The 20,123-nt window shown below is 32.9% G+C and overlaps 1 protein-coding gene across 5 annotated transcripts in view; it reads left to right on the top strand.

The window, feature by feature from the left end:
• LOC147078380 (protein phosphatase 1 regulatory subunit 14B) overlaps nt 1-20,123 on the top strand; it is a 104,604-nt gene that overhangs the window by 24,219 nt on the left and 60,262 nt on the right. The window lies entirely within an intron of this gene.

Genomic DNA, 20,123 nt, shown 5'->3' with positions numbered 1-20,123 from the left:
CGGTGAATATAATACGTAGGTACAATTTACATGTACGCGTTTGACGTAGCGAGCGCCTCCTGTGTTTCAAGTAAAATCACCACTGCCTGAGTGTATTATTAATACCTACATGTGCTTATTTTTTTTAATGTGGGCCGCTATTACTGCACAACCATCGCATGCACCACTCAATAAAAATTTTCTTTTTACCTTGATAAATCAGCATAAAAGGTACGTAATCTTAACGGAAACTTATTAAATCGATTAGAAAAATATCCTTGTGCTATTTTAAACATGCAATTAACGATTGGTATAAATACATTTATTAATAAAATAATTAATAATATGTTGTCGCTTCCTATCTTCCAAACTCTTTTTTTACGTTTTGATCTGGACCTAAGCGAGGTCTTTAAATGTACATTTTTTTATTTTTTGCGAGTTGTGTGCTACGTCTTTCTAAAATAGATAGGCGCTGAATCAATCATCAATAATTTCGGCTACTAAATCAATCAGCTCAGATTTATACCATAGCTGTGCTGTATCTAATGTATTTACGATAATAAAATTGTTGTCTTATCGGCCTCAGATAAAACCGTAGATTTAAGATAAACTAATAATGTGAATGAACTATGGTTTTATACAATATAGGTAAATCATAATAATTCTTAAATATTATATAATATATTTATTTTCCTTAGTTTTTTTATTAATAATTACTTACATGTAAAATAACGTAATAAATAAATAAATCTAAATGACTCCGGACACCATTTTTAATTCATGTTAGTAATATAATATTTTGATTTAAATACAAAGCTTGATAAATTTGGCGTAATTTGAAACACCTCAGATGACAGATAGCATAGTTATTAAAATTATTTATTATCGAATCCCACCGGCTCACTATATCTTATTTTTTTTCTTTCTAATTGATATGAGTCTGATATTTTTCAAAATTTTAATTGCAATATACCTACGTGGGTATTTAAATCGATCGGAAGATATTTTCACTGCACGACCAATATTATTACCTCAGTTGAGGCATGGTCTAAAAAGATCGTATCGTGGCTAGGCGATCCGCGGATTGTGCAAATGACGCGTGCCGAACGAAATATAATTTGTCATATAAATCTATTTAATGTTCTGTTTATTGTTCTATTAGTAACAATAATAATATATTCATTGACATGTTTTCTTTTTCAACTAAATGGGTAACGTTTTTTAGTCATCTTTACACGATTTAAGAATTAATACCCCCGTCGCCATCACGAAATAAATTGACGTGTTCATAGCTCGACGTTCGCTCTCCGATTGCCAGCGAGTCCAAAATTTCGTCGCACCTATAGTTGAAAATATTTGCTGTTTCACTAAAGTACCGTCTTATTAGTCGTTTAGGATCAGCGTTGCCAACTTACCGTTTTTCTTGCCAGATCTAACATTTTTGAATCTAGCTTGCAATATTTCCATCGGGCGTATGGCGTTAAATCTAGCGTTTTTCGACATCGCAAACAACTTAAAACGTCTTATAATAAAACTAGAATATTACACTAGATTTGCTTGAAAATCAATATGCTGGTTTTACGTACTTTAGATCTTCTAGAAAAAATACCTGGTGGCACCGTCACCTGTCAACAATCCGTTGCTGCGCTCACTGCGTTCAGTGTGTTATGCAATACGCAGACATTATAGATACTGGTTTTCTTGCGCTGCGTTGCAGCAGATAAATCACTTGTAAAATACTAAATTCTTTTTCGATCTTTCTTCTTGTAAAAACGATGTTTATGTGACACATTTTTTTTGAAATGATGGTTTCTAGACACTTTTTCAATTTAAAAAAAAATAGCATTTTATTCTATCATCTGGGTTATTTTCTTACCCTATCTGATATACTCGTATTTTTGTGAAACAGTTGTCAACACTGTTTACGATTAATCTACGTCAAATATTCCTAAGAGAATTGCTAGCGTGTATCATTCAATCGTAATTGTAATGAACTGGATACCTATTATCAATTTTATTTTTCATATAATTTATAAATGGTAGCTTATACTAATGCTGTCATATCGATATCAAATTATGCTTACCCGTGAGGGATTTATTACCAAAAGAAGTCGCAAAGTCAGTATCGACATCAAAAGAAAGTATTGATAATTTTTTGACAGCCCTAGTTATAACTCGGCCGACAGTCACATCTAGATATATAAATGTTATGATGAAAATATTATGTATTTTCCAAAAAGTAGATGCTATAAAAATAATGTAGCAATCCGTTTCAATTACGCTTGGAACAAACACGTTTTCGGCTTGACAGTGAACCGATGAGAGCAATCCCCTTATATACAGTTCACTCTATCTAGATAACTGGGTTGTGATTATAAATTACAATACATAATAAATTTGTGTTTTGTTTTGTATTAAATACTCCTTTCCTTTATCTGGCTTTCCCGTGAGAAGGATAGGGCCTCGATTGTTTAATCGAGGCATTGATGATATTTTGTATTTATATTGTAATCGGTGTGGAAATATTTTTTAATGTCGAATATTCCCATAGCGTTTTCCTTTGTTAGGAGAATGTTCAGCAAGTATTGGATAACAATGTAAAATAATGTAATATGAATCAAGACAATGTAATTAGCATTTTTCGTCATATCGCGTCATTACATGAAAAGAAAATGCCTTCCTTCAACCATAGCATTTGCAATGAAATATTGCAAATACAAATGCAATAATATATGCACGTGAACTGATAACGTACGAGTATAATATGTAACTAATGACTTAATGAGTTTAAATACTTTGTCCTAGGTGCATCGAATGTCGAGTTACGTTAATTCGAAATAACGCATACATAAAAAACACAATAATGGTTTTCAAACTCTAAATTAGTGATGTCACACCGCGTTTCGTCACGAATAATGTGACCATTTTTTAATTTTAATTTCCCAACATTCATTTAAAAAAAATCTCAATATTGATAAAAGTATGCAAAGCCACAATATAATATAGATTAATAGTTAATATAAACTTTAAATAATTGAATAAAAACAATTTATTTAATAAGTTATGGTTAAAATGACAGACGTCTGAGAGTTCAGTTTAAAAGGTTTCGGTACAGCAGATGTTTTGTTTATATTTTTCGTCGCCATTCGTTAAACAGCCTAGCCATGCTAAATAGCTAATAACGTTTCCATGCATCTGGCTCTTATGGCATTATCAGGTGAGATACAGCTACTATAAAAAAGTTTGCCTAGACTCTAAGCTCCTGCTTCACATTGATATTATCTCTCCGTCCATACACTGACTAAAATCAATAAAACGAGGCAACCGTGCAACGGGCAACCTCAGTCCGATGCGTAAATAAATTTAATATTGAATAAAACACAGAATTGGAAATTTTGCGTGGGGTTTGGGTTGTCCACCGCAAGAGTATACAAGTAACTGGGACCAGGCCCGACCTTAGGCCTCGCGCCTTGAATTACTTCGGGATTCTCAATTTAAAAAATAAACAAAAAAATGATGGATTAAATTTGGTTTTTAATTGCTATCGAATATTTGAATAAACGTTTAAGGGCGGACGTACTCAGCGTGGGTTTTTTTTAAACGGTACGTGTTCAAACACGCGCGTTAACATCATTTTACTCCCTACTTCAATTATAGTTTGTCAATTTATGGCTACGGCCGTATGTTGTAGCTTGACCACTGGGGAATGTCAAAAGAAATGGCGTATTTCAAAAAATCACTACCTTATTCTTAGGTCAATAATTATTATATAGCAATCATTTTTCATAGGATGTTTATCACACTTGAATGGTCAAAGACATAGCTTATAGTGAGTATCTTTAGAATTATCTTCAAATGTGTTAATCTTGCCCATTTTTTGAATAATAAAATGCCTAATTCTTGTCAAATTTGGGATTCTGTGATTATCAATATATTTTTTTATCGTGACTATTTTACTAAAATTATCTCGACATAAATTATACTAATGGTTTTATAAATGCGTTTAAAAATTAATAAATGTAAAAAATCTTAACACCACTGCACAGTTATGTACCGAAATATGACTATATTCTAAAACATTAGAGCGAGAGGTTTAAATGAATACTATTTTATGTAATAAAAATACTTTATGCAGTCATCAAATATTTAAAATATATATAAAAGATAATAAGGCTTCAAAATTGTATAAATAGATTATCTACAACGTTTAAGGTATGTCCAGGATCATGCTTTGAAAATAGAACAAAAGCTCCATTTTGACCTACGCTGAGCATGTCCCCCCTTAAAATGCAAGGATCTTGTGCAGTAGAGTTATAGAATTATCGGGGTAAATCGAAAACGACGTGTTTCTAATACATATTATAACCAGGAATTAAATTAAAATGGAAAAACAGTTTATAAAAACTCATTCAAAATGATCTCATTTGCATCATAGAAGATGCAGTACAAAACCATAATATTTTTAGACGAAAGCTTTTTGGCTGCTGTAGCCAGTATTATGCTGCTTTGCAATAATTTCCCTGTTAATTTTCTCTTACTGCATAACGTAGGAATTTAAATTTTTAATAATTAATATGACCAATTTCCAATTAGAGATTAAAGGTGAGTACCTAATTTTATATATTATCAAAATGGTCAGTTACTACATAAAGATTTTTATAATAGGTTTTCCAGTAAACTGATAAGAGTAAGTAACCCGAGGTGATAGTTGGGGGCGTCGAGCGTTTTTGGAGCCGATAATGATAATCGCGGCTTGTACCTACTTAGGTGTCTCGCGCAATATTCCAATTGTACCTCGCATTTGGTAGGGCCGACCCTGACCGGGGCCTAGCGGACAGTAGGTTGATGATGATGGTAATAGATTAATGGATATTGAGGAAATAATCATGTCGTGTTAATTTTCGGTTTAGTAAATGTAGCATGTGCGATGTGCGTAATTTTTAACTTTTTAGGGCCTTGGCATGTCTACTGAGGCACGATAGTGCGTATAACATAGCACGATAAGCCATCTTTATGGGCAATTTTACATGAATATATAATAGTATGACGTCTACCCATTGTTAGTTTTAACAAAAAAAAAGACAAAGCCTATGATAGCTTACGTGCATGCGTAGCCATTGTGATAATTCTGACATTCCGTTCAGCGGTTTTCCTTGACGCACATGAAACGTTTGCTTTTCGCTAGCTGAAGTTACAATATCATATCATATAGGTGTACAGTAAAAACTAAACAATAATGCGGTCGGTCGATAGTATGCGTGCGTATGGGGAGCCCTAATAAATGCCTGGCAGCCGATGACCGCGTATTCGTACGTATACGTACATATACAATCGACGAACCGCATCATTGTTTCGTTTTTACTGTACCTACATAGTAGTTATCACAACTTGTTAATTTGCACTATAGGTATATTATGTTAAACTGAGGCGCCTTATTCGTGTATATCACTAATTTTTAATCTAAGCGTATTGGTGTTCAAAGTGTGGGCGTCCGGGACCGCCGCAGAACGTTGAAAAAAATCAATAATGCCAGATAATCGTAATATAAATACAGTGATGTACAATCATAATAATAGATTGCATTAATTAATTAATTGAGTTATTATTTTACTTAGTAGAATTTAACTTTACAACATGACAATGTAAATTATATTAAATTCTGCATGTACATTACGTATATAGATTGCGTTGTTGGTCCAGTTTGTGACATGCTATGCCTCTCACTAAAACATGTCAGTCATACGAATTTGGACTACAATTTTCAGGTAGTGTTAGTAAGTTTAAAAAAAAAAAAAACCCTTCATAAACCAAACCATAATAGACAATAGTCAAAAAATAGTTTTCTATAATACATCTAAAATTATGTCATTAAATCATACATAGTTATAGATATTTTATAGATAGAAGAATATTTTTGAATCTCTTATGGTTCAGTTTAGGCATAAGTATGACTGAAAAAATGTGGACTATTTATGTCGGATCGCCTTTTAGTTTGTTTTTAGGCAGGGTTTAATTGATTTATAAAAACTAACTAACACTATCGGCAAATTGTATTCTTATTTCAACGAAAACAAATACGTATGACTGACAAAGTTCAGTGTGCACTTTTTATGTCGGATCTTAATAACCTATCTTCACCCTTCGCCACTGTCATATTATAATATTATGCTTAAATACTTTCAAGGAGATAATTTATGAAAAAGTTAAATTGGATTCAATGTTTGAGAGAAATGAAGATAACTGCAATGATGTCCCTCAAGGTGGCATTATTATGCTATAGTAATTCTATAACAATTCAACTTTTTAGAGCAGATTTTTTTTCCTCTGTAGCGTTGTGTATACTATATATGTGTCGCTAGATTTCAAAATCAGCCAAGTCCATAATAGATGAATAGGAGAAAAACAGCTTTTTGTTTTCTCAAAGTTAATAATATTTCGAGTATAGAATATTTAAAATTAATAAATTCCACATTTTGATAATGCAGAAATGTTAGAAAGCAGTAGTCCTTCAGCAATTCACAAAAAAGTAAAAAATACCTAAAGGTGGACTTGGCTGATTTTGAAATGTAGCGACACATATTATGTTGGTTGATGGTTTGTAAGTATAAGTACCTATATGTTAAACATAGAAAAAAAAATGTAGTGGAAGTAGATTGGTAATGTATGACTTTACATAACTTTTGAAAAATTAAACATAGTAAGGTCCGGTATTTTGAGTCTGCTTAAAGGCTACAGTTTGAGTATTTACTTATTGGATAACTGTGCTTAGTTTGATTCCAAGATTTGAGAAACTGTGTGGTTTGCTCACCCATTCCATTACGGGAAAATATTTGTATATTAAGGGCGCCGTGAAACAAAGAAATTTGAAAACCCTTGGTCGCGTATGCTGAATGTTGCTATAATATTATGTTCTCTAACTATGTCATAAAAATCGAACCTCATGAAATATGGCGTGGAAATCAGTCATAACTTAAAACCGCACCAATTTCATTTCATTTCGATAGTTTTATAATGGCTTATAATTAAATTGTCAGATTTTACCGAACTCCAAGTAATGACGGGACAATAAAAATGAATCCACTGACCCTATTAAAAGCAATAAAATATGCATATACAATAATATGATCTCATCAAAAATGCAGCCTGATTGAGTCACTGAAAAGCTTTTCTGACTCACTGACGTTCGAAAGCCAATCGGGTTTCATATCCTTTGCACGAAATAGCTCTTTTGCGAAAACTAGTATTGCATGATGTGTACTTTCCTTGTGTTTTTTGTAAGTATTTACCTTCCATGACTAACATACCGGGTCAAACACCTGTACTGAGATTAGCGGAGAACAGTTCAAGCCACATGGTTTTTTTTATGTCACGGTTTACTATATTATCATTATGACTTCATGATTTAACTGGATGTCCTCCAAAATTATTAACAAGCGGTACGATAAAAAAAATAGATAACTGGTGAACTTACCTACTCTATTATATAAAATGGGTTTTTCTGTCATTGTTGCCCACTTCCCATATACCTACTATTAGATATTATTTGAAATTCATTATTCATCGTTATTGATCCCAGCGATCTGAAACCTTCACTAATGAACGATTTCTAGATATAATTGTAAAAAAAAACATGGGTGTTGTTGATCTACTTTTTGAGTTAATGACACATTGCATTCGCATGCGTTGTCGTTTCTCTGGGTCACCAAATACTACTACACATACTACAAATACTGTCCGACAACAAGATCTCGTCGATAACCGGAAGTCGCTGTAGTTTCATATGGAAGACTTCTCAGTGACGTACCTATCATGGCGACAACGCGTGTTTAAATAATGTGTCAGCTCTCTTTTTAGATGCGACTCATTTTCTTCTTCGCTATAAACCAAAAGTTTACTAATAATAATTTTAATATCACTCCTGATCGTTATATATATATATATATATTTTTTTATTATTATTATTATTATAAAAACCATCAAATTACGTAAACTGGTAGACTCTTACACCACGGAAGCGTAAAATAAAATGATAAATTTAGGGGCGGTCCTCATTTGAAACGGAAGTACGATTAATTGCATTGGAGGGGGTTGTTAGCACACAGTTTTAACACGTAGACAAGACGTTCTTGTTCGTATAGTATCTTAAGTAGGTACATCAGTATTTTAAGATGGCTCCTTGCTAACAAGCCAAATATCATTACATTTTTAAGTTGTTATCAGAAAGAATCTTCTTTTTGATCCACATAAATTTGGAGGAATAATTTAACATTACATAAATATGACCAGATGAGATTTCTTCTATTGCTCACAAATTACACACTCTATGATTTATTTTCTGTTAAAACTATCTAACTTCATGTTAATGTGATTGATTAACATAAAATCATATGGCAATCATCCAGTCCATCAGTGATACGATATCTACACAATTAAGTACTTACCTATATCAATGTTTTTGTTTTTTCATATTCACGTTTATTTTAAGTACTTAACCGTGTTGGGTTTTATATTTTAACAAGCGGCTCGGTCGAGCCCTTGGGGGCGCATCATTATAAAAGTATAACTGCAAAATGCCAGCACCAAAGACACGTCGCTAATTTTCAGATTTCGGCTCACGCTCACAAATCTACGTGTATGTCATTATCGAAACGATGATGGCCAGATATGCCGTTTAATTCTCGCAGTAAAAAAAATCTATGCTTTGCGCTGATTCGTATTTACGTTACAGCGTGTTCGTGATTGTTGAAATGGCAGTATTCAGACATTCCTGGAATTGGTACACTCTGAATATTAAAATTTAAATGGCGAACAATTATATCAATTAGTTTTAACGCAGGTAGTAGAAATTCGTGTAGCGTTTAAACGGGAGAGCGTAATCAAATTTGTAATATGTAAGTTGTTCGTATCAGAAGTGAGGTTTGAATTCCCTCACAAATTTTTAACACTTAAGTACTAGCAGTGACATACTATAATATCCTAATTCACACCCCTACCCTCCCACCCTCCACTATTTCTAAAGCACGTGTTTTAATAAACTATTTCTTTTATTCAACGAATAATTCACAAGATTTTGTGAGTATATAATATTCTATACATTGAACATAGTACATAATTTGAAAACATCTCATGAATATTGGAAAAGCACATTGGCGCGAATCCAGTGGTTACATGTTCAAGGCCTGTCGGGTGTCGTTTTTTTTTTTTTAAAGATTTTTTCGAGTGGGTATGTATACGAGATGTTTTAAAATTACGTATGTTCACATGTTTTAATCAGCGCTCGACATGGAATAGTTTACGAACCGGAGCGCTCGACAGTTTTCTGAAGAACAATACATAGTTATCATAGTTAGAAGACATAGTTACCAAATTTTATGTGTATTTCATAAAAATAAGTGTGTTAGATTTTCTATTATATGGCCTATCTAGCTCAGACGGTCAAATTATTTTTTCCACGAGACGGAGCGATAATTTTACCGATTTCACGAACAGGAACGGCGCTCCGGTCCATTTCGAGCCCTGGTTTTAATTTATTAAATGGAAATCAAATTTCGTAAAAGCAACTATTATCGATAGATAAAACAAAAAAATCGAAGCGTCGGGATGCTAACTAACACGTAACTCAAAACTATTGTGTGTAAAATAACATTGATGAAAACTGAGTATTGAGTATGTACCGCCCCAATAAGCTCCGCCCCCCCCCCCTACTACACCACTGCTTACTAGTGCAGTGTTAGTAGTAATAGTGAAACAATCACAGAAACAACTGATCGCGCAGGCCCTGCATGATATCTCCATGTCCAAACCGTCATTAAAATTAACACCTGACCTGCGACTTTTAGCAATTAGTATCTAGGTAATTATTGGCGTGTACGTGCGACCTTCCACTGACTGAATACATACGAAAACCACAAGCAAATATCATTCTATGTCACATCTGTATCATTTTGAGGACATCGATTTTTAAAGTTTCAAACTCTGAATAGTTGGTTCAATTAATCTTTCACTATAATTTTTAAACGATTTTTATAATTATTTAACATAAAAATATGATTAATAAACACTACCATTTATTTGAAAATTTACTCAATTGACAAAAATACAATGCATATTACCCATTATTCATGCACATGGAATGATCTTTCCCTGACCACCTTTATTAGAAACACGTTTTTATAGGACACAGATTTATTTTTCCGAAAATGTTTTTACACAGAAAAATGCGTTTAGAAATTCTCCACAAGATGGCATCAACAGTCAATTTTATACAAAAAAATGGACTTGGTTGTGGAAATGGATTTGATTGTGGTTTTCATAGGTATTCAAGGGAATATTTTTTTAATTCAATATCTCAAAATTAAGCAAAAATGTTACTTGATCTGAAAATGTTTATTGCGGTTTTACGTGACACTAATGTCCTCTTATCACAATATTTATTTTTCGATCAGGCATGTTTCCGAGTTGTGTATTATACATGTCATATTCACACCCATGCTTTAGACCTTTAGAGGTTTAGTACCTTGTTCTTTGGGATTACTCGGTGATTCATTTTATTACTGTCCACTAGCCACGTCCACTGGACGCCTTGCAACGATCTAAATAATTTTGAATTCACAACAATAAAATAATAGTAACCATTTCATCGCCTGCGCTTTCCCAGCCCACTCTCGTCAATCGCTCCATAATAATTAAAATCATTACTAAAAGCCATGAAAGTAATTTATTATCATGCATACATAGGTGTAATAAGAACGTATCGCTGGATTAATGTATAAAAAATCTATCCCACAATGTTTTCGTCGGACATGTAGAACCTAAATCACTGTTAAGGTGTAGTGTTGAGGATATGGACCTGCTCAGTGCGGAGGTATACATATTAACAGCTAATTCTTTTGGCTCCAGCTCTACTTACAGGGTTCGAAATAGACCGGAACGCACCGGTGCGCCATTCCGGCTCATAATATTTCCAAAATTATTGCTCCGTCTTGTGGAAATATTAATTTGACCGTCTGAGCTAGATATGTCGCATAATAAAAAATCTAACACATCTTTCTAAGCTGATTCCACTTCTCTCGATCCTGTACGTTGCGTTGCCACGTACTTCCGCAGAACTTTATCATTTCATCGATCCAGCGGCCTCTAGGTCTAGGTACCTTGCGGACGTTTTATACCTCTTGGATACCACTGGATGACTAAATTTGTCCCAACGATTATTCCTTCTTCCAGCTATGTACATATACAATTAATACAATACACACACAATTAATATCGTATAAATATTTTCGTAAAATTATTGAGCGCTCCGGTTTGTCAAATTTCCTATTTCGAGCGGTGGCTCTACATCCAAAGACACATATTTTGTGCTACGAGTATCTTTGAAGACAATACTGTTAATATATAGCCATGCATTTTGTATTCTTATTAAATGATTTAATTTGAAGTACGCCAATGTTTACGATGTAGACTGTCCAAACTATGCATGCAGTATATTGACATACGTTGAGTTAGCAAATGATTGTGCACTTGCATTTATGTAACGGAAAACTTTACAAGTAGGTAGTACCTATGTTGCGATTCAGTTGCCGAGTTTCCTCATATTTTGTAGGCTTCACATCATTCATATTTGGTTTCGGCCGTATTTGCACTAGCCTCGATTTCATGTCATAATTCATGATAATTGGTCATAGGCACGTTTTATAAATCTACGTGCCAATTATCATGTTTTTTTTATTTACAAATAATATCATGTAGACCAGTGGCGAAGGGCGGAGGTAGGCTGTTAAAATCCGACATAAATAGTCCACAATAAACTTTGTTAGTCATACGTACAGTATAACCTCGTTTTTACGTTCCCGGAATTCACGTTTTCCTGGCAATTGCGTGTATTTTTTTCAGTCCCGATGTATTTCAGTACATTTAATACCCACATTTACGTTTTTATTTCCCGCGATTTACGTCGGAAATAATCAAAATATGCGAGTTACGCGCACTTGACAATGATTGGGTCGTGACATTCGAACAATTTTTCAATAAAAATTTTAATTGAATGTTGTTTTTTAATAAAACGTTATTTTTTTAGAAACATAAAATTTAAATGTTCTTTTTTTCAATACCCCCCTTTTATATTTTCCCTCCAATTAGGTTTTTTTTCTTCAGTCCCTTAAAAAACGTAAAATAGGGGTTATACTGTATTTGTTTTCATTGAACTAAGTCTACAATTTACAGATGATTTTACAAAATCTAAAATTATGCCATTAAACCTTACATAATTTTGGATAGCTTATAGATAGAAAAGCATTTTTTGTCTACTATGGTTTGGTTTAGGCAGGGCTTAATGAATTTAAAAAAAATAACCCACAACATTTGTAATAATATGTCTTTCTAATTCAACAAAAACAAATAAGTATGAATGAAAAGTGTGCATAATTTTGTCGGATCGCCCAAAATATACCAAAACTATTATGGTTTGGTTTAGGCAGGGTTTATTTGATTTTTATAAACTAACCAACACCATTTGTAAATTGTAGTCTTAGTTTCTCCAACCTTCCCCACTGATGTAGACACTACGTTAGCTGCATCTTTATTTTTACTTGATTGCAAGTTTGAATCCTGGTGACTTACTTAAAAATACTTTGAATTAAAATATTATTATCTAAAAATCTATATAATAATATATACCATATTATTATATTTACACTTCATAAAAGCGTAAAGGGACATTCATTCGCATTAAGGGTGACTCTCAAATCTAGATGGCAGGCCAGTGCCACGCTGCGTAGACCCTGTCTATGAGTAGGTACCCTCTACGCCTAAAGAGAATTTATTATTGCGGGCGAAATATTGTAATCAGTGCTACGCCGGTAGCGTGACAAGCTAAAGATACCCACTTGAAATTTCCCCACGGGCCGCTAATTCAAGGTTCACTGGGCCATAATCGTTGTCTAAAGGCATTATTAATTAATCCTTGTGCCTACATCGCCGGCGCGGGTGCCTACTATAAAGTAATGTTTACTTTTAATTAAGTACGCATAGTCAACGCAGGCTGCGAAGGTGGGCATTAAAATTTTATGAGTTTATTTTACGTTGTCACTTAATATATTAAGAGATTTTTACGTGATTTACCGTTCGTATTAATCTTGTTTTAGGGTTCTACACGTGTCATAACTCATTATTAGTAATTAAAGTGTTACATTTGACGATTTATTATGAAGTCATTAAAAGACTTTGATTATCTTCTAATTCCACAAGCATATTATTGAATTTGAATATGGAACGATATCATAGACAAAGTCGTAAACTTTACTTTGCAAATAAACACAGACCTCGTATTACTGTTTTACTTTTTAAATTTAGAATAAAATATATCATGAAATGTATTAATAATATAACAGATAGTATGACGTCGCTGGAGAAAGAATATGTACGGAGCCTAAATATATGGAAATGAGCCAAGATAAGAATCTGGATGACCTTTAATTTTTATAAAAACTTTGAAAAGATAAAAGGTGTAGGTACATGTTTTTTAATACTTATACAAAAATGACACTTATTTCAATCGAAAGCTTGGTTACAATTTTTTATAGGGAAATCACTGAAGGTTCAATATGGAAGAATATTCCACATCTTTAAACTAAGTCATATTAATGTAAATTCAGATTTTTTTTTATTGCGACATACTAAGCTGCGAACGAATGATCTTTTACATTGGGGCTATGCAATAGTGATCTGCTTTGATAATTGTCCGCTAGATGATGTTGCCGATTTGAGGATAGGTATTGTCAATTATCCTTTGATTATTCCATACATCAAACATAAAAAAATGTTCAATTATTGCCAATTGGATAACGTACAGGTGCGTTGATATCGTGAGAATTTAAAATTTGAGTACAAATTATCCTGGATAAATATACTTGGGTATTAGGTATGTTAAATGGTTATAATTAAAATAAAGGTTACCGGTCAAATAAATTTTAATTTACTAAGCAGTCTTTTACGCTTTACGCTTTATGAATGTGGTACCTATTACGTTATGATATAATTCCAGTTAAATCCGTCCTAGACTACTATATACTATATCATTGTATTGTATTGTATTGTACTGTGTTCAGTAAATTTTAATTTGATTTTGAATTACACGTACGTAGTTTAAGAAACCTAAAGTTTAACAACCCCAAATAGTTTAATGATTCAAGTGTTGCTATTTATGAAATAATAAAAGCTATTATCGTGTGAATAAAGCTTCATATCTGCGTCTAGACGGGGCTTTATATAAATGTATTGTTGCCACCGTGTGGAAAATATTCTTTTGAAAAATGTTCTCATAGTGTCTTTATTTTGTCACGATGTGTAGTAATGTATTATTTTTTGTCTACTTTTAAGAGCGTAAAATTATTAAAAGCCGCCACGGTTCAAATGTCGAGAAAATAATGCAGATGGGCTGTGGCAGAATGCGGCAGACCAGGAACAAAAGCGCGACGATCCGCACTAAACAAAAAAAAAACAAAACAAAACAAAAGCAATATTCAGAATAATAAATTCAGCAGCATCAGCGGAATGAAGAATTCGTGACTTTTATTTTGAATTTCGAACAATGCCGGTGGTTTTTGGTGAGACAAAATTAAAAATGATTATTTGCACGACATTGTCCCGTAATCGGTTGTGTCCGCACTTAGTCACATTTTTGACAATTTAATTGACTCGGACATATTTTTTCAGTGAGTCAAATTTATTTACAGTCTACTTCGTGTCGACATTTTGTCATTAACCTGTATTAATTGAAGAGATTTTTAAAGGCATGCCCATCTTCTCCCGTTTGTTTGCTTAATGAAAGAGGTCCAACATTCGTTCCTAGGTGTTGTATTTGTATACACTTAAGAAAAAAATGTTTTTAATAAAATAAAATACAAGTAAATCCAAAGAAAATGAACTTGTACTGTGAACTGTTGTACCGGAAATAGTGCTGCCAACTGCTATTCATAAAAATATTCCAGATAGCGATAGAAAATGTCAGAAATAGTGTCTACTTAGAAACAAGCATTTCAAGAAACAAGATTCATTAACATTGCTTTTACAAGAACAAAGACTGGAGGAGAATTTAGTAATTTAAAACAGGTAGTAAAATAAGTCATAAAATAATAAAACATAATTCAAGTACTTATGAAAATGAATAATTCCTTATTTAACATTTTTGTTTTATAGAAGAGACATATGGTACAAAAGCGGTATTTATTATGTGGATTTTCACGAAAATCAGGTATAATATTCTAGATGTATTATGAAAAGTTTTACACTGTTTTCGTCGTCGAAAAACTTTAGATTTAACGCCATACGTTATGTGAAAATTTTTCAAAATTGATGTAAGTATATTAAAAATTCTAGATCTCTGATAATGCGATGACTGTATAGCATTGAGATCAAATTCGTGTCTAAATAAAACACTAAAAAAGTACGAACCACCGCAATACAAGGGGCGGTCAGAGGAAAATTGGTAGATAGGTATGTAAATTAGAAATACAATCATATCGTATATTTATATAAAGGGATTCAAAAGCAATAAAGGTGCTAGCAAGTGTTAAGTCGTACCTATAAAATATCTGCTAATATTGACAGCGTTATTATCAGATATTTAATACCAACGAATATTAAAGTATTGTTATTTTTGAATTTGGAAAATTGGAGTATTAATTATAATGTCTGTAATTCTCCACGGACAACGCGTCATTTTTTATCTTTATGCTGTACGGCCATCTCTTACCGGTGCAACAGCTCACGCTGATCATTGGATAGTGTAATACGTACAATTTACATGTTATTGACAGGACTACCCACTGGCTAGGCTTATTAAGACCAAGGAGCACATAGAAATGTAAATTTAAACAGAGCAAAATAAATAGGTATGTGTTGTTTTACATGTTTTATTTTATTACTTATTGAGAAATAATATACAATTTTAATAAATGTAATAATGTACCTACCAGGTTTATGTCTATCCGTTATGTATAAACGTGAAGGGTTTTTTTTATTAATGTTCACTGTCAAAAATGTTTGTCCACAAACATGGGTAGAGCCAAAAATGACAAGCAGTTTTCTGGAAAATTCTAGAATATTTATGTATAATATATTATTCGGATCTAGAGTATTGTAAAATATACGCATTTCTTCTTGGCGATATAATTCTTTTAAGTTAGAATAATTACATTGCATGTCTTGAATTGAATTTCGTAAGGTGTATGACCTATGTCAGCAGAAAAATAATTACGAGGAATAGACAATTCTCTTTAAATTTCTGAGGTCACTTAATCTGCGAAAAACATTATTTAACAAGTGCCAAATGGCGTTATGAGTAGCTATTAATTTGGTATTTACAATTTTAAATCTGACAATAGTTTTTGTAAGTACTTAATTTAAATCCTCAATTCCAATCTTTTTCAGACTTTTTGTCAAATGAAGCAGATGGGTTTATTTTAAACGTCGGTGAAAAATATTTTTTGTTTTTCTTTCCTTATTGAAACGACGACAATACAAAAAACAGTCAGAGAGCTATACTTACTGCTCGCAGGCAGTAGTTTGACTACAGTTTGTATGAAAATACTCGTTAGCGATTCCAGGACTTTTTGAATGGATGTAGTTGAATTGGTAGCTGTATAATGAATACTATTCTACACGCTAGCATAATTGCATTGTTTGTAAATACCTGACCTAACACAATACTTTAATAATTGCGTCAATTGCATCATATTTTTACAACTAAAAGTATAGAATTCGAATCTTCTACTTGATTAGTGGTGAATTGCAGTGATTCCAATCGTGTAGTTTGGAAGTGTCCCCATATTATGTCGGTTGAAAGGGAAATCTTCCCAAGTCAGTCCAAATCTCACTTTAGGGTAAAGCTGAACCGGTCGGCCATTGCAACATAATTTCTAAGAAGGAATTTTTTCCAATAATTGTTAAAAAGTTTGCAACGAACGAGAAGGTAAAAATCACGAACACTCTAAAGTCTGAGTACTGATCAAGATATTGGATGGTTGCTCCTGCGAAGCTATTCCATACACAAGGCGGTTATCGGCGGCTATCGACGGTAGTTTATCATATTGATGTCGACTGTATAAAGGAAAAAGGACGTAACCCTCAGTTTTTTCAAAATAGGTTTTATTGGATAATAGCGTTGGACAAAACTAAATAAACGTTGTGTCCAAAGGAAAGCTGCAAATGCCGATTTATTATCTCAATAATTTAGCTGGCAATTTCAAAAAAAGGAAGGAAGTAAAGTGGGAAAAACGACTTAACCATAATTTTTGTAGGTTTATCTTTAACTCATTAATTAATATCAGATGATGTATATATAAACCAAATTATTAATTATCATGCACTACACGGTTATGTATATTTTGTATTTTAACTTGACCGAAAACCATAACAAAAATGTTTTTATGCCTCCTGTAAAATTTGATTTGTGTGGAGGCGCTTAATTGTTACAATAATTTAACCGCATAAACTGTCAAAAAGTGCAATGTTTTTGAGTTAACTTTTAGAGCTAGATGGACAGTTTAGACGGCTAACTTAGTGTAACAATTATAATACCTCAATACATAAATATGATAAAGTGATAATATGTATCACTTTAGCCGTCGATAGCCGCCTTGTGTATAGAATAGACCCACTGGGATACTTTCAGTACAAATTTGAAGGGGCATAACGATCGTTACGGCACATAACAGGTGATGGAAAGAAAATCAAATAACGAATGATTTAGTTATTTTAACTCACTTTTAACTGTGCCTGCGCATCTATTCTATACACAAGATTGCTATCGGCAGCTATCGAGGGTAGTTTTTCACATGTTTGAATGGAAGAATTATAAGTATTGTTACAATAAGTTAGCCGTCTAAACAGTCAAAACTGTCTATCTCGCTCTTAAATTCAGCACACCCAAGAGAGGTGCTGTTAAAACATAGCACTTATTGTAACAATTACAACTAACTTATTGTAATCGTTGCAATAAGTGCTAATACTTCGATACAAAACTACCCTCGATAGCTGCCGATAGCAGTCTTGTGTATAGAATAGATACGCTGAAAATGTAAAGTGTTATAGAGATATCCACTTTTTGAAAGCCTTTTGTCACCGTTGAGTTGTGAGTTATCTTCTCATTAGGAATTGCAATACGTGCTAATACTTTGATAACAACATATGAAAAATTACCCTCGATAGCTGCCGATAGCGGCCGATAGCAGTCTTGTGTATAGAATAGATGCGCTGGAACTATTTTATTATAATTTGTCTTTACAAAAATAGTGTTACAGAAGTACCTACGTTCAGTGGCCCCTATCTAACGTTATTGATATTATAAATATTATATACAATAATGTAGTATTTGAGGTGTTTCATTTGTTTTTATTAATCATTGAGAAACTACCTACTTACCTGTCTAATTGAATATTTTTTATCAATCCTAAACAGGTGTCTAAAACGTATCCGCACAGATACGTAACATTGTGTTTTATTTAGGTAATATTATATGCTCAATGTTCAGTTAGTTTAGATTAGATTAATACACAAAATCGGCTGCACACATGTCTAATCATTAAAGGCATCCATCATAAAAACACTCGAGAGGGACGTACTTAACTAATTAAATTAACAGCGTACAGATATATTATAGTAATTAGTAATTACTAATTAGTATTTACTGGGCACCGGGCCGGATTTACGTATCAAGCCATATCGTAGGCCGTAGAGTTATCATATAATGAGGGCGCCGTGCAGTCAAATGAAATAAATATTTAAACTTCGTTTGTTTTTGATATGGATTTTCAGTTTTTTTGTGAAAATACTTAAAAGGCTTTAATTCAATGGCAATTGGGTCCGTATTACTACGGCAGCAGACTATCGTTTATAAGTTGAAACTTGTACGGTATTCATCCGTTCCTCTTTTCTATTAAAATATAATATTATGTTTTATTAAGCGCTTTGTTTTAATAAACTTTTATGGTATATACGTAGTTAGTCTTTTCAAACTTTATTTTGCACTTAAATTGAATTGACTGAAATATCTTCTTTTTTTTCAATTTAACAAATTGTATTTTAACAAACAACCGATCCCACTTTTGCTATTTAACAAAGTGTATTAAAAATAACTTAAAATTGAAGTGCTCCAGGGTAAATAATTTTAATAAATTCAGATTTTTCCAAAAAATGGTTTATCTTTTTTTCTTAACAGAAGAGACGCTGATAATAATAATTATTTTGTGCTTCTTGGGCCCCTTATTACATTGGTGAAGGGTAATGCGCGGGTTGGAGGGGGCCTACTCAGTAGTGAGCGCATCGAGCGCTTTTTTGGTGGGCTTTATGCCTTTGGTATATCTGTTCGAACGTTTGTCGCTTAACATTATTTACTCACAAGTCCTTCAATTAGAAATTGTTCATAATTTCTAAAAAAAAATGTTATTATTCAATAATACGGAATAAAAAAATTAAATACAGGCGGACCTCGACTTACGAACGTTCGACTTTCGCACAATTCGCTATTTCGCACATTTCAAAAAAATCGTTTTTTTAAAACGTCGCGCTGGCCGTGGGGTTAAGATATCCTTTTCTCGCTCGCTCACAAGCAAGTGCATTTCTTGCGTCACTTGCATCCTGCTCGCACCCGTCACTTTGCTTGTGAGCTAGCTAGGATAGGTTTAGTCTTGCGCAGGAGCGCGTGCGGGCGTTGTCGTATTGTGCGTTTTGCTAATTTTCTTCATTTGAAATATTTCACCCTAAAAATTTATAAACATGAGTGAGAAACGGAAAAACTGCAGTGTTGATACGAACAAAAAGAAATCAAGGACATATAAACTTCACATGACGTTCTGATTGCGGTGAATCTTTTGCTTCAATCGGACGTTCGTATGATACAAATAGGTCTACTACGATATGTTCAATTTTGAAAAATAAAAATGAACTTAAGGAATACGTTCAAAATTGTGGAAATATATTATCTTTAAAGGTTATTTCCAAAAGACACGGCATAGTTATGGATGAAATGGAAAAATATTTGTCATCATGGATCGACGACCAACATCAAAAAGATGTCCCTCTGAATATTTCAATTATTCAAGCGAAGGCTCTTAGTTTGTACAAAGATTGGAAGGCTAGAAAAAGAA

Source organism: Rhyacophila brunnea, unplaced genomic scaffold (genome assembly GCF_057557595.1).
Source record: "Rhyacophila brunnea isolate RB1 unplaced genomic scaffold, BYU_Rbru_1.0 scaffold_11, whole genome shotgun sequence".
Classification (NCBI taxonomy): domain Eukaryota; kingdom Metazoa; phylum Arthropoda; class Insecta; order Trichoptera; family Rhyacophilidae; genus Rhyacophila; species Rhyacophila brunnea.
Note: the sequence above shows the minus strand (reverse complement) of the source record. Positions and strands in the feature narration are given on the sequence as shown.